Source organism: Silene latifolia, chromosome 7 (assembly GCF_048544455.1).
Source record: "Silene latifolia isolate original U9 population chromosome 7, ASM4854445v1, whole genome shotgun sequence".
Lineage (NCBI taxonomy): Eukaryota > Viridiplantae > Streptophyta > Magnoliopsida > Caryophyllales > Caryophyllaceae > Silene > Silene latifolia.
In genome coordinates this window covers 29,164,350-29,180,349 of record NC_133532.1, presented here as the reverse complement: position 1 = coordinate 29,180,349, position 16,000 = coordinate 29,164,350, and the positions used below count along the sequence as shown (strand labels likewise).

Here is a 16,000-nt window from a genome sequence, read left to right as displayed (position 1 = left end):
AAGTCTCGGAATGAGCTTTATCTAACGGATCGGTGGGACCATAAAATATGATGTAGGTTTGTGTTGGGAACATAAAATATGAAAAACCCGCTGAAAAGAAAGAAGGCGTGGAAGAAAAATAGTAAAAACCCGCTGAAAAGAAAGAAGGCGTGGAAGAAAAATAGTAAAAGCCCGCTGAAAAGAAAGAAGGCGGTGGCAAGAAATGATGAATACTCGCTGAAAAGAAAGGAGGCGAGGAGAAAAGTGACAGAATGTTCCCAACAAGAGTAACACGTGATGTCTAAGTGTTCTCATAAAATTAACCTGTGTTTAGTGTCTGGGCGAAGCCAACGTTGTTCCTCTGTGAGTTTAATCCACCTTGTCAATGCCAAGTGATCTTGATTCCCATGTGCCCTCGGGAGCACGCCCATACCATACGATATCTCCGTCCCAAGTTCGACGACCTTGTGATTCCCATTTGCCATATTTTGGCGCCGGAACGGCCGATTTACATTTTCTACCCTCGACAAGTCCATATTTGAATTAAAGCCCGTGCACACTTACGGTTTTATTTTCTTTTTTGTTTTGCGGTAGCGGGCTACGCCCACGTTGTTTACCGGTTGTATAGAATGTCTGAGTCGCATTTCATGCTCACCCATCAAGGTTCAAACTTTCAAAATTTCAAAAACTTTTTGGGTCGATGACCCAATCACTCAAAATTTTCAAATTCAATTTTCGGGTCGATGGCCCAATTATTCAAAATTATCAAATTCAACTTTCGGGCCGATGACCCAGTACTTCAAAATGATCCAATTTCAAGATCGATGATCCCAATGTGCTTATGTGATGATTATTGCTAGTACACTTTCCATGTTTCAAATGTAGCAGGATATGCTTCAACTGGGGGCTCTAAAGTCTTCGACTTTAGAGCCATTACAAATCGGGGCTCTGGCCCGTTGGCTTCGAGAGACCATTATCAAGATGAAATGGATGACATCCACTTAGAATTCAATTCAATTACAAGAGTATGAAATGGAAGAATTCCTTAGCCGAAAGCAAATGATGAAAGCGACGGCAACCTCCTCGGAAAGTCCCGTCCCATTTAGACAAGTGCCAATGAGATGATAAATCTTGGGCCAATGTCAGTAGATGATGAATTTTGGACATACGCCAGCGGATGATAAACTTTGGGCATGTGTCGGCGATTCCGAACTACGACGCGGGTTTGATTCCGTCAGAAACGGATACGTAGGCGCCTAAGGATAAGGCTCAACCCACCTTTTATGCAATTCATGGGTCGATGACCAACAATGATAATTCGACGCAACAGAAGCAAGAGTTAATCCCCAACGAAGTTTCAGGTATGATCTCTTCTTATGGCTGGCGAGCTTATATACGCAAGTCTAATGGACTATAAACGACCCGAAGAATCCTCAGGTCGAAAGGGACCTGGGGTATACTTTGACTTTCGCCTTGTCCAAGCCTCGGTCAAAGTGGGGCTCTGAGATACCCGTATCCGTCGATATTGGAATTTATAGAGAACCCGACAAACACCCGATGATGATAGGACACATGTATTCTTTAGTTGTCATTGTCATTATTTGGAGCTCGTTTTACGAGGTAGAATGGGCGTCGTCGATGAAGCATTTTATTAATTTAAATGATATTTAAATTAACGTTTTTAGTGAATTCATTCTGTTAATTTAAATGATATTTAAATTAATGTTTTTAGTGGGTTCATTTTGTTATTTTAAATGATATTTAAAATTAATGTGTTTTTTGAGTGAATTCATTTTTATCTAGTTTAAATGATATTTAAATTAAAGCTTTATTTTGAATTTATTTTCTTAAGTTATTTTATTGAAAATAAAATAAATATTTGATTTGAAAAATCATTTTATAAGTATATTTGATTTGAAAAGTCATTTATTTCAATTTGTTAATTGGTTTGAAAAATCGATTTTAAAAGCGAAAAACTCGTTTTGCATCGTGTGTTTTGAGCTCGATTTTAGCTCGGTTTTTAAGCCCGTTTCCTTTGCGAATTGGCACGAATCTCGAGTACACTAACCCACCTATACCAATACCCATCAACCCATGTTCGAACCCCCATACCATGGCCCAAATTCTCGTTCAAAACCAACCACAAGCAGCCCGCACCCAAACCGCAAACAGTCCCCTGTTTTGCGAGCCAATTCCCGAGCCCAAACCCGCTTCAAACACTACCAAGACCCGTACCCATTAACCCTAACCCATACCCTAGTATCCTACCCATATTATCCTAGCTTGATCACCAAGAAACCCCCCAAAACGAACCCTAGAAACCCCTCCCAAAACCGATGGACAGCAGCTATGTTCATTGAGCCCGGTTTGCCTCTCCTCCCTTTTAACCTATTTTAAACCCTTATAAATACCACCCCTTCACCATACAATCATGGCTCTAAGTTCTCCATACATCCAACCATCACCCACAAGCTTTAAACCTCAGAAACAAACCCTAAACATCCTCCAAAAACCCTAAACAAAACCGACACACAAACTGAAACTGTTTGTGTGTCTCCTTCGAAAACCCTTTCGTTCCTCCATCAAATCACCATAAAAATTCGAGTTTCTTGTTCCCAATTAACCACATAACATCCATCTACACATTAGACAAAGATTTACGAGCCGAATTGACCTTGAGAGCACACGAGATCCCTCGAAAAACAGAGTGAAATAACACTCTGTTTTCGCGGTTTACTCTTGTCTGTCCAGTTCTGTTTGTGCTCGTTTTTCGTGCCCAATAACCCAAAACGAGCCAGGGTTGCTTTAAGATCCTTGTTCTCCTCTCTTTCTAGTTTCCAAAACATCTTTCGGATCGAATTTTCGTCGTGAAACGAGGGAGATATCACTGTTTTAAAATCGCTGTCCAGAAACTTTCCAAAACCCGCGTGTTGCTTTGTTACTTCGTCGACGACGGCCTCTCGAGATAAAATCTACCATCGATTACGACCCAAGACGGTGTCAACGATACATGTAGGTTGAGGGTGCATCAAATCCCCTTCTCTTCTCTCTTTTTATTTCGTTTTTTTATGCCCTTTTTATTGTCTTTTTTTGTTTGTTTTTCGTTTTAATTATCGTTTGTTTTAAATTAACTACGAAACTAGTTAGTCCGAGTATGAGTTAAAGTACCACCACGAACACCCGCGTTGACTTGAGATGGGAAAAGAAACCGCTCCTTCTGTCGGTCGTACACCCCCGTCTCATTTACATATCCTCGTGTTCAAGGTAGGGCATAAATAAAACAAGTTATCTAACTTCGATCTTCGTTTTCGACCCCCTTTTGTTTCGGCCAAATCGATGGACCTTAGGACCCGTTGCATGTTAGTTTAACTTCTGATTGTTAACCTATGACGTAATTAGATGACTTTAAATCAATTCAATAATCTAATTAGACACTTTAGGTGGCTTCGACGTAAGTTATAAAATCAATCGACGATTTCTGTAAATAATTGAATGCATCTATCTCTTTCACCTAATTTATCGCTAGTATAAGAGTGCGTGATTAGCACCTTCTTATTGACACTCGATGAGTTAAATTATTTAGCGAATTTAACCTAATTGGACCCTTTAGGCCGTGTAGAATGCACCCTTGCGCGACAATCAATCAACATCGTTTTTAACTCGTTTTCTAACTTGTTTTCGATTCCTTTTCGCAATCATTCGATCTAATCAATAAATCTAACTTAGGAACTAGGTTGGCTTTGGTTGGGCCGTGGTTGAGCCGTGGTTGGCCGTGTGTTTGGCCTGTCCTATTTCGTCTGTTTGCGCATCGTTCGTTCTTTATTTTGTTTTGTCATTTGTAATCAATTTATGTTTCTTTGAGTCACGTTTTGTAATCTGTCTGTAATTAGTTCTCCTTTTTGAGTCAAAACCTTTTCTAAAAACCTTAGTTTTATTTGGTTAGACGGTTGTTCCCAATGCTTGTAGGAGCGTAGTAAACCGCATGTTGTTTAAAGCAACATGGCCCGGTTTATGCTAATGCATGCTTTGGTGCGTAGCCCAATGTCTAATTCGATGGGATTAAGTGAGAGCACGCAACACGAGGAGGGACCCACGGCCGTGTGTCATGTAGGCCGTGAGTCACCTCCCCCTTGTGCACGGTTTTCAAGGCCAAACGGCCATGTGTGTGGTCGTGTGTCGTTTCGTATGTAGCATTTGTATTTAGATCGAGTTGTATCTTTAATTTGTTGTTGTGTCGGCATGAAATGCCTGGGTTGTAATAGGTAGATCCCAACGGCTCCCCCATTCCCCCTTAAGCCTTGTTTGTTTTATTTGTATGTTGTTAGATCAATCAACCCACATGCTAAATTACAACTTTGACAAAGTTAGTTTAGTTGCATCTAAAACGACATAGAAACTGTTGTCACATGATAGGGTTAAAATAACGTTTGCATTACATACATCGCAGTAGCTATGACCTTGTTTGAAATCCGACACTTGACTTAGTAGAGGCCGTTATCGACGGGCGGGGTTGGGTGTCCTTATGGGCTTCCCAACACGTACCCTCACCCCTTACTCAAGATCTATGGTTTGTGGATCCGTCTAAATACCATTGGATTACGAGAGTCATTCAATTCGAGTGATATAGGGTACAAGTCTTTATCTTTAATCACTCGTAGTCGATTGGCTTTATGCTTTTCGATGAAAGGTGTAAAGTTGACTTGAACGGTTCCAAGTTCCCAAAAAACTTGGTGGCGACTCTAATATGTCTTAATTCGATTCGAAAGAACCTCGAGTCGATTATGCCGGGTGTGGATCCCTCGGACGCAGTTCCCGAGGGCCTTGTCCACACAAAATCTCAAAGAATATGCAAAACAAAGAACTAAAGATAAGAAATGACCCAAATATGCACTAAAAAACATGGGAACAAGGCTAATTCGGGGGCTAAATATGCGCTAATTATGGTCACATCAAATATCCCCAAACCGAACCTTTGCTCGTCCCGAGTAAAGAGGTGACAAAGACTAGGACCAATACTAACCTATCCTAATAATATAGCCGATATGAGACAATTAGAGGGTCTCACTCCGCCCCTTCAACTCACAACAAGACAACCATGAGGTAGGATGCCTTCTTGCAAGGCAAGGTGGGTCTTGCCAAAATGGCGACACATCCAAACATTAAGCACACAAAATCACATAATGGATGCATCTACAAAAAGAATAGCCACTTCCTCATCAAGTGGCGGAGGCACTAAAGAGGAACAAATTTAAGAGCATGTAATCCTTCACAAATACTAGTTCAACAAATTACTAAGGCTAAGAGGATGGTACTAAATCACCTCCAAATGGTGTTAAACTAGACTACTTTCGTCCTCAATTTCCAAATGCTTTCGTCAAGAGCGATCGGATGGTGGTGGAATGATGATCCCTATGATGCTAGTAGCATATGACATGACAAGTCTCGAATTCTCTACAAAAGTGAAGGTCAAGGATCGTCCCAAGCTCGACCAAGTGGCTTGACAAAAAGGCTTTTGGGGAATGAAATGCTCAAATCTTTATTCACAACGGGTGGATATGACTAGTATTCAAAATTGTCCTCATTTCACTTTCACATTTCAAAAATTTAAGATGGGGTTAGTCCCTTCCGGGCTAGTGTCCTTTGCTTTCGCCAATCGCTTATTAGGCAACCGGTTAACCTCTAGACAATAGCTTTTCGGGGTGATAGTCACTCTGTCTCTGGGCGGCCGAATTCACAACCGTATGGGGGCCCAATTCAATGGATCCCGCACCAAAGCACATTGAAGTGGTACGCCTCCATCAAAACAACTTAAATTTCTCAACTTTCAACAATTCATAACATTTGAGGTTCCTTGGCATTAGATTAATTCCACATGACAAAATTTCTTTGAAATGAGCACTTCAAGCTTATTGATAGAAAATATTTTTGGGTTGCCTTACCACAAGGTCAAACAAGGTCACCTAGACAAGTTAACCAAGTCCACATCGCATCACGGGGTTGGATAGGTGACTCACATGCAAACTCTTGACTAGGATTTTGGTCATGGGTCAAAAGACACTAGTATGACACTATCTAGGGTGTTTTACAACCATTCTAGTAGGCAAAGTCTTAAGTTGAACAAGTATTTTTAATGGCTTAGTTGCTCTTGTCAAAGTTCCTAATTAGGCATTTTTTAAAACATTTCTAACATGCAACTACATGCCATGATGCAACTAATATAAACATCCTAATGCAAGTGATTCTATTAACTAATATGACATATAAACTAAATGCAAGTCCTAGGTTCACATTGTTATACCGCATCAATCAAAATAAAGCCACATAGTCATTAACATAAAGAGGAAAAAGGAGAATGGAAAGATCATACCATGCGGTTTTCATGATCCTCATGTCTCGGATGTGGCGTAGTCAATCAATGTGAACAAGGATAGAACAAACACAATATATACAAGACAATATATACAAGACTAAAAAAGGAAATAAACATGTTTTTGGGTTTTTCAATTTTCAAATTTTTATGATTTTTGAAATTTTTCAATTTTTTTGGATTTTTGAATAAGAGTTAAATGTTAGAATTCCCATCCCCACACTAATATGGGCATTGTCCTCAATGGCCAAAATGATGGAAATTATGCAAAGATGATGCATGATTTCTACACTAAATGCAATCTACACTAAGCTACACTACATGATGCATGGTTTTTGTTATGACGGAGAGGATAATTTAGATTACCTCCCGTTGTGTATGCATTAACTTCCCCAAACCGAGTGAGACACTATTGCTAATGTCCAAGGATGGGTTTAGTTCATGCACACACTATGCAATGCATGAAACTAATTTGTCATTTTGGATTTTGAAAATGGGAACAATAAAATGAGAACACCTCAATGGTACCGAGGTGTGAGCCGTCTATGGTTCTAGGACTACTCCAACAATGATCAAAATTATAATTAAAACAAAGAGAGAAGTAGACAAACCATGAGAGGGTAGGAGTCTCCGAGGCTTGCTAATCTTCCATCATGCTATCACCATCACTTTCCTCATTAGAAGTGGTCACATTGCCACTTCCCTTGTCATTTGCTTCTTCACTTTCTTCCTCATCTTGCTCATCATCATCTTCATCATCCTTTTCTCCTTCTTCACTTGCTTCTTCATCAATGTTATCATCAACTTCTTCATCATTACCAACAACCTCATTGTCACCCGAAACGACCCTAGATGCACCCGGAAATAGGACTTCTCTATCCGCCCAACTAGGCAAAGGACAAGATGGATCAAGTAGTCCTTGCCTAGCTAAGTGTAGGAGGGGTGGATATTGAGCCAAGTAAGCATTTTTCCGGTCCTCAAAGGCTTGCTTCTGCATTGCTTGCATGAGAAGAGTCACATAATCATTTCTAGCTTCAACTCCTTCCGGCTTGAACTCTTCATACTCAAAGGGGTAAGGTGGTATGACAATGGAAGAGGAGGGAGTTTCAAGATCACCCTTTTGTTGTTGAATAATATACTCGGCCTCTTTAGAAAGGGGAAGTAGATAATTGGTCCGGTGGACGCTTAGACGACAAATCTTTGAAGGCAAGGTGAACGATCTAGCTTCACTAGTGAGCCATCCATACTTAGTGTCAAGGGAGTTATGGGCAACCCACTTGTACTTGTGTATCATAGTATGCAAATCAACAATATGGCCACCCTCCTTTGCTTTGTACTTGTTATCCTTATTGAAGTTAGGATCAAAGTGCTTAGCTAGGATAGTGACTAGGCCGCCATTGACAATAACGGTAGTGCCCTTCTTCCCACAATCAATGTTGAGCCATCTATCTACCAAGAGCCTCAAAGAATTGTAAGGCTTGGTGTGTACTCTTCCAATGTTCAAAGCCGATTCAAGGAGAATAAAATCAAGTTTGGTGAAATGGTTGGTATCTTTCCTTGCAATTATGGTGTTTCCCATGGCCTTGTGCCATACTCTTATGCCCGGATGGTGGACCAAAAGAGCACGACTCGTATGAAAGTCCTCAAATTTCCTCCCGGAAATTGCCTCCCAAAGAGGTTCGGGGTCATACTTTCCATAATTCTTAAAATAACGCGGTTCATCACTAAGACCCAAAATTTCACTCAATTCCCTAAAGGAAATGCGTCTACTAACATTAGCTAGACGAAACTCGAGATTCTCCCTATTCTTAACTTTGGTGACTTTCAAAGAACTCAAAAATTCCAAGGTAAGGGAGGGGTATGTCAACTCCTTTGTTTCAAACAATTTCTTCAACCCCATGGCTTTGAAAAAGGCTCTAGTTTGCTCAAGAACACCCAATTTTTCTAAGGTATCTTCACATATAAATTTGGTGGATTGAATTGATTTCCTAGCAAACTTGGCAAAAGTATTTCTATGGGTTTCGGAAATAAAAGTTACCTCCGGATAATGCAAAAGTTGATCAATTTCCGGAGTAGAAGGTGTTGTTGCTCCCATAGAAGGTTGTTGTTGTTGTTGCACTTCCAAGTTTGGTGTTGCTACCACCATAGCCAATGCTTTCTTTGTTTGAAGAGCCTTTTGCCTTTGTGAGAGTGCCTTAGCCTTTGGTGCCTTTGTTGCCTTTGTTGCTCCCTTAGTCCTTGCCATTGATGAACTAACCAAGAAAAGAATGAAAAATCTTCAATTTGTAGTGTACCCAAATCGATTTAAAGGTGAAAGGCTTTGCCTTTATGAAATCAAAAATCGACCCAAAGGTTGAAGATTTTGTGCTTGGTTTTGATTTTTATTGAAGAAGGAGTGATTGATTTGTTGTTAGAAGGATGATTTGATTTGTTTTTGGTGAATGTTGTTGAGGGATTTTGTTTTTGTGATGGAGAGGATGAGGGTTTTGATGTTGTGGGTAGTGTTTATGAATGAATGAATGAATGAAGGAAGGTGGGAGGGATTTTATAAAGACCGAAATTTTCGAACTGCAGGGGTAATCCGTGCGGATTCTGCCCAATCCGTGCGGATTCTGCTCTTTCTGGGCTGTATAAAACTCGCCTAAAGACGGGCGGATTCAGAAGAAGACGCTCGGATTTTCTTGATGCGGGACGGGCGGATTTGCCTGAAGACGGACGGATTTCAGTCCAGGAAATTTTTCTTGTTTTCCTCGGCGAGAGAAGACGGGCGTCTTGATCCCGGACGGACGGATTTGCGAGAGACGGGCGGATTGCTTTGCTCGGGACGCCCGGATTCGATCCACGATCAAAAATTTTCAAAATCGGCTCGATTCAACAGGGGCGGCGTCTTTTACTCCGTACGCTCGGATTACTGAAGACGGGCGGATTCTCCTGAATCTGTTCGGATTCGACCCCTTGTAACCGGATTTAGTTTCATCCGTGCACAATGCATTTCCCTTACCATTCTTCTATTCTTTCTTCAAATCTTGTGTTCTTCATTGTGGGGGCACTACTACGGCATGGATAGCCTAGGCAATTGTCATCCCCACACTAAGGTAAAGCACTACACATCAATTGAAATTGTATAGTCCCTCCCTCACTTCTCTCAAACATGACAATTATCTTGATCAAAGTAAATAAAAATCCAAAGATGACAAAAATGCAATATAAGAATTGAAATGTAAGTTAGGGAGTTAGAAATATTTACAAGTGGTGGTTTAGGGAGGACTCCACCAAACTCTCATTCTTGATGAGATGTCAAGGGGGCATGTCCAAGGTGTTGTTGATGTTGCTCAACACCTTGAAAAAGTATTCGAAAGCTTGTTCATTATCATGGTAGAGGTCTTCAATAGACCTTGGCCCTTGTTGTCGGTCTTGATCGATGGCATTACCAATGTAGGGATTAAAAATCCCTTCAAACTCGTTGTCCCAAAGACCACAAACTTCATTAAGTTGATCATTGAAAATCTCTTGCTTAGATGGAGACAACTCTCCTAATTTCTTCTCTTGGCCAATGACCATTCTCTTCTTCCTTGATTGATTTTGATGAGCTTTGAAATCTCTCCTTGTCACAATTCACTTGCTCTTTGAATGGAGCATCTTCAATTTTCTTCTTCCATTGGAGTTCCGATTTCTTCCTTTCATCCTTTCGGCTATAATGATCAATCATGAAACATGGTTCATGCAAACGAGGAGCTCTCATAGTCTTGTCAAGATTAAAAGTTATGCTTTCATCTCCCACTTCTAGAGTGAGCTCACCATGTTTCACATCAATCACCGCACCCGCGGTGTGTAGGAAAGGTCTTCCTAGAATGATTGGAATGTTGGAATCTTCCTCCATATCAACAATGACAAAGTCCACCGGGATAAAAAACTTCCCAATTCGCACGGGGACATCTTCCCATATCCCTAATGGTGTCTTCGTCGATCTATCGGCCATTTGGAGTGTGATGTTGGTGCATTTAAGCTCTCCCATCCCCAACCTTTTACTCACCGAGTACGGCATGACACTCACACTAGCCCCTAGATCACATAAGGCTTTGTTGATCATCGTGTCGCCAATGGTACACGGTATTGAGAAGATTCCCGGATCCTTTAACTTTGGAGGTGAACTCCCTTGAAGTATTGCACTACTCACCTTAGTGAAGGCGATAGTCTCAAGCTTCCGGATCGACTTCTTCTTTGTGAGGATATCTTTCATGTATTTCGCATAGGCCGGCACGTGATTGATTAATTCCGTGAAAGGAATTGAGACTTCCAAATTCTTCACAATTTCCATGAACTTTCCAAGTTGATCATCAAATTTGGGCTTGGCTTGACGACTTGGAAAAGGTAGTCTAATCACAATGGGCTCCTTCTCCTTGACCTTGTCATCATTTTTCTTTGAACTTTCTTCTTTTGATGATTCTCCATCTTTGGAGCTTTGCACAATTTCTTCCTTTTCACTAGCTTCCACAACTTCATCCTCAACTTGCTTCCTTGGTGCTTCATATCTTGTACCACTTCTCAAGTGAATGGCACTAACCGTTTCATGTCTAGGGGGATTACTTTGAGGTGGTAATTGCCCCTTTTGTCTTGTGAGCTTGAAGATGCTAGTTGAGTCAATTGTGTTTCCAACATCTTGGTGTGAGCTAGAATGTTGTTGATGGTGGTTTCCTTTGCTTGGCTATCTTTTTGCATTTGAGTGAAAAATTCTTGTTGATTCTTTTGCATTTGGAGGACCGCTTTTTGGACATCAAAACCTTGGTCATTTTGGTGATTGTATGGATTTTGATTTTCGTAACCTTGGTTTTGATTGTAAAAGGGTCTTTGATTTTGGTTTCTCATGGGTGGTGGAGTGTATGTTGTTTGAGGGTTTTGAACATTTTGGCTTTTGTATGAGAGATTTGGATGGAATTTGGTGTTTTCATTGTAAAAGTTGGAATAAGGGGTACCACTCTTGTATGCTTGGAAAGCATTCACTTGTTCATTTGTTCCCCTACATTCACCTTGGTCATGTCCCAAAGTTCCACAATTCTCACATATCCCACTTGGGATTGATGAGGATGCCGTCATGGCATTAACATGATGCTTTGATGATTTTGAGTTTTCTTCAAGTCTAGCCATAGCTTGTTCAAACTTCAATTTGATTGTGTCAATGTGAGTACTAAGTTGAGCACCCAATTGAGTAACGGAGTCCACTTCATGCTTTCCTCCTCTAGTAGCCTTGCGATGTCTACTATATTGTGAGTTATGGACCGCCATTTCCTCAATCTTGTTCCATGTTTGATTGTCATCAACTTCGGTGAACATTCCATTTGATCCCATATTGAGAATGTTCCTAGAATCTTCATATAAACCATTCCAAAATTGTTGTACCAAAAACCATTCGCTAAGTCCATGGTGAGGACATGAGCGACAAATTCCCTTGAACCGCTCCCAAGCTTCATACAAAGATTCTTCATCCCTTTGCTTAAAACCCGTAATTTGAGCTCTTAGCATGTTAGTCTTTTCCGGTGGGTAGAATTTTTGTAGAAAGCTAGAGCCAACTTCTTCCAAGAATCTATTCCGAGGGTGGCCTTATCAAGGCCCTTCAACCATTGCTTCGCGGTCTTGATTAAAGAAAAAAAAAAATAAGACCCATCTAATTTGGTCTTGAGTCACGCCCGTTTGAGAGATTGCATCACAATAGTCGCAAAAGGTTTCCATATGAGAATGAGGGTCTTCACTAGGCATCCCCCCAAATTGGCTCCTCTCAACTAATTGGATGAAGGCGGACTTGGCAATAAAATTTCCGGTTAGATGTTGCGGTGTAGGAGTACCATTTGGTAGATTCTCCTCGGTGGGTACGGAGTGTGACGAGAATTTAGGCATTGTAGGTGGATTTTGTGGGGTATTGTGTAATGGGTTCTCCTCTCCTTCTATTGCGAAAGGATTGACGAACTCACTAGTGGGTTGAACAACTTCACCAATACCTCTTAAATTCCTCCTAACAAGTCTCCTATTGTTCGTCAAGGTTCTTTCGATTTCACGGTCAAAAGGTAACAAATCACCTTGTGACCTTCTAGACATGCAAAATATCAAACAACTCGAAAACAATTAGAACAAACCTTGAGGAGTTTTACTTCCCCAAGGCGAAGAAAGACACAACTAATAACAATAAAAAGGAAATCTAAATCAAACAAACACCGTCCCCGGCAATGGCGCCATTTTTGATCGGGTCCGTTTCGTGTTCACAATTAAAGATGTGGTCGTTGGGTCACGGTCGAATCAAAACACAATTTATAACTTCACAAACAACTCTACAATTAGTAAAGAGGCAAGTAAAGGTCGGATCCCAAGGGACGGGTATTGAAATGAGATTTCTATTGCAACTAGTGGTGTCTAAGGGGTGTCACAAATTGGGTTGATGTAGAAGGTCACTAAACTAAAATAGTAATGAAAATAAACAAGCAAGATGAATTAAAGGGGTGTAAACAATTGATTAAAAGCACTAGGGTGTCATGGGATCATAGGGGAACCATGGGATATGATCATACAAACATGTTCTCAAATTATAAGCAAGCAATTATTGTTGCGATGGATTGAGTTGGGTTATATCTTACAATCCTAGGAAAGTTTGGGTCCCGGAGCCGAATCGATTAGATTGTACAACACCTACAAGTCGACTTAATCTTCCCTACTCAATAACATGCATGGTCTAATGAGACTCGAGTTGGGTTATGTCTTACAAGTCTCATTGAAAAGATAGGTGATGGTGGTAAATGCAAGGATTCATAGGCTTAGCATTTCATCAAACATAACATGTGCATGAGTTGAGATCAAAACAAGCAAGCAAATAAAACATGAAAGTATATTAATTTAAGCATGAATCATTCCCCATGTTGGTTTCCCCTAATCACCCATTTAACCCTAGCTAAGAGACTACTCACTCATTATCATGTTGATCATGCTAGCAAGGTTGTCAATCATACCAACAATATGAAACATGATGAATAAATGAAAGTAATTAACAATAATTAAAAAGGGATTAAGAGATTATACCTACTAATGATTCCAATAATAAAGCAAAGATAAAAGAAGTACTTGAATGCTTGATTGAGAGGTTGTCAATCACCCAATAATAACCCAAATAATCTTCAATTGCCCAAAATAAAGGATGAACAAAAGAGAGATTAAGGAAATAAAACTTGTATTAGAACTTGATTAATTGTTGATTACAAAACTAAAGAGAGATTTGATTGATATTAACTACTCTAATTATTGATAAGAAGAACATGCTCCTCTAATTAGACTAATGGGGTATTTATAGTGGAAATTAGGGAGGATGCATTAGGGTTAACTAAGGGCTAAACTAGTAATTATACTTTTTAGATTGAGCAAGGAGGAGCCGGTATTTTTCGAAGGAAGGGCTTCTTTCTTCGTAGCTTGGAGAAGAGGAAATCACGCTTGTCTTTGGAATCCGGGCGGAATAAGGTCGGGACGGGCGGATTCTGGTGATGGGGTCCGAGCGGATTCAGGGGAATCCGGGCGGATTGTGGAGGTGGAATCCGAGCGGATTAGAGCAAAGCCGCACGGATTGTGCAGGTCTGGGACGGCCGGATTGGTGACAATCCGCACAGCAAGACATCTGTAATACTCGGGAATTGTAGGGACGCTGTTGACCGATCTTGTTGACCAAACAGACCTTAGGGATGACGGGGTGAGGGATCAGACTGGTTATAAGGGGGCGTATAAGTCAGTCACTCGACCTAGCGGAGGCCACTCGGCCGAGTATCACCAATACTCGACCGAGTGGAGTCTACTCGGCCGAGTATTCCTATACTCGACCGAGTATGGCGGCTGTCGACGTGTTTTTATAAATGCGTGTTCGCGAGATTCATCTCTATTTTCTCATTTCCCTCGACAGTTTCTCTTTCTCTAACCCTAGAACGTCTTCCTACTCTATCTCTCCATAACCTCATACCTTCAAGGGATTAGCTTAAAACCATACCATGGGAATATCGGGATTCGCGGAACAAGAAGGACGTGGGTGGTGGTTGTCTAGGTGGTCACCAATGTGCAAGGTTAGGTAAGTTTTGCTTTGTGTTCTTTTGTATGATCTCTTTGAGTATAGTCGTATAATAGGATACGGTTATCTTTGTTAGGGTGCTTAACGGAGTCGTGCGTGGCTATAGATGGAGTCCTTTCATGCTTTGCTATGAGGTAGGGTCTCCCTACTCAGTCTACTGTTAATTGAATTGAATCTATGATTGTATTGTAAATCATGGCTATCCGCTGATCATCGGAGTATAGTGGTTGTGGTGATGATGATGTTGTCTTGTGACAGTTGCGATGTTGTGATTGAGATTGTGGTGGAGTCACTTGCGGGAGTGACTCCACACCCTAGTTCGCCCTCCGTGGAACCCGCCACGAGAGGGGATGTGCACATTAAGGGACAGGGACTGTTAGTCGCTCGTTGAAGAGCTGGACTAGGTGGGGATGGACTGCGGTCACCCACTGGCGGCGAGGATTACCTGTTGCGATGGGTAATCTGGCAGGGCTACACCCTTCGGGTGTAGTCGGTGTTGGTACGAGGTGTTGAGCGTGGGATAGCGGATGATCAGCTATTTACTTTATTGTTTTGTCTTATATTTGATTAGTCAGTACTGACCCCGTGTTGTTTTGTGGTATTTGCGGTGATCCATTCGGGGATGGTGAGCAGTTGGTCTAGCAGGTATTGATGATTACGGCTGCTGGGATTGGAGGGATCGAGTCATCACGCTATTAATCTAGAGATGTAGAATCACAAGTGTCGTAATTGTTTTGTATCTGTGGAATCTTGAATTGAATGGTAATGTAATAGATGTTCTAATGATATAATATTGTTCTTATATTGTCTAATTTGATCTACCTCCTCGGGAAACCGGGATGGTGACACCGTCATACACTGGGATGGTCCTTGGTAAGGCGTTCTGGTGTACGGGGGTGTTACAAAGTGGTATCAGAGCCGACGATTTTGGAACCTGAACCAACGAAATTAATGAACATAGGGTGTCAACTAAAATGAACCTGGTGTATGTACGTTGGGAGCCCCAGCCGATGCTAGATTTTGGGTGAGTAGGCGCCCTCATTTCAAAATCATGGCCCCATCGGACTTAAGCCAGACACGGGAAAAAGGGTAGCTAGTGTGAGTCGTGAGTCGCTAAGTGTTGCGTGCTGTGTGCATCCTTTGTGTGTGTATCTATTACTAGAGTGATATGTGTTAGTTAAATGTGTAGAAAAGTGGAAGTGAATATGGAATTGTTGCAATGTGTGATCAACGACAACTTAATCAATTTGTTGCTTTTGGGACGTATAGGTGTGGCATTATTGCATGACAAATGTGAATAAGTTGTAAGTTTGGTGATTAGCAGAAGTAAAGATGATGTGATATAGAACTAAAACTGGTAATTATCGTAATTAGATTGTGACATGTGCCTTATGGGTACAGTAAAGTAGTTTCTTGGAATAGTGAGGGATAAAGTGAAGGTAATGATTGTTTGGAGATGAATGTGCAGATATATGTGTTGTTGTGTGTTTACGTGGTAGGAATCAGCTTTAATTGTGACGAGCCGGAATCCCGGAACTCCGAACGATGTTATTTGATTTTGCAGG

The 16,000-nt window shown here is 41.0% G+C and overlaps 1 non-coding gene across 1 annotated transcript; it reads left to right on the top strand.

Annotated features, from left to right (window-relative positions):
- The first annotated feature begins 11,759 nt into the window (after positions 1-11,759).
- On the top strand, positions 11,760-11,866 carry LOC141593468 (small nucleolar RNA R71). The gene has a single exon (XR_012521549.1). It is a non-coding gene; the product is annotated as a small nucleolar RNA R71 (small nucleolar RNA).
- Positions 11,867-16,000: the final 4,134 nt, after the last annotated feature.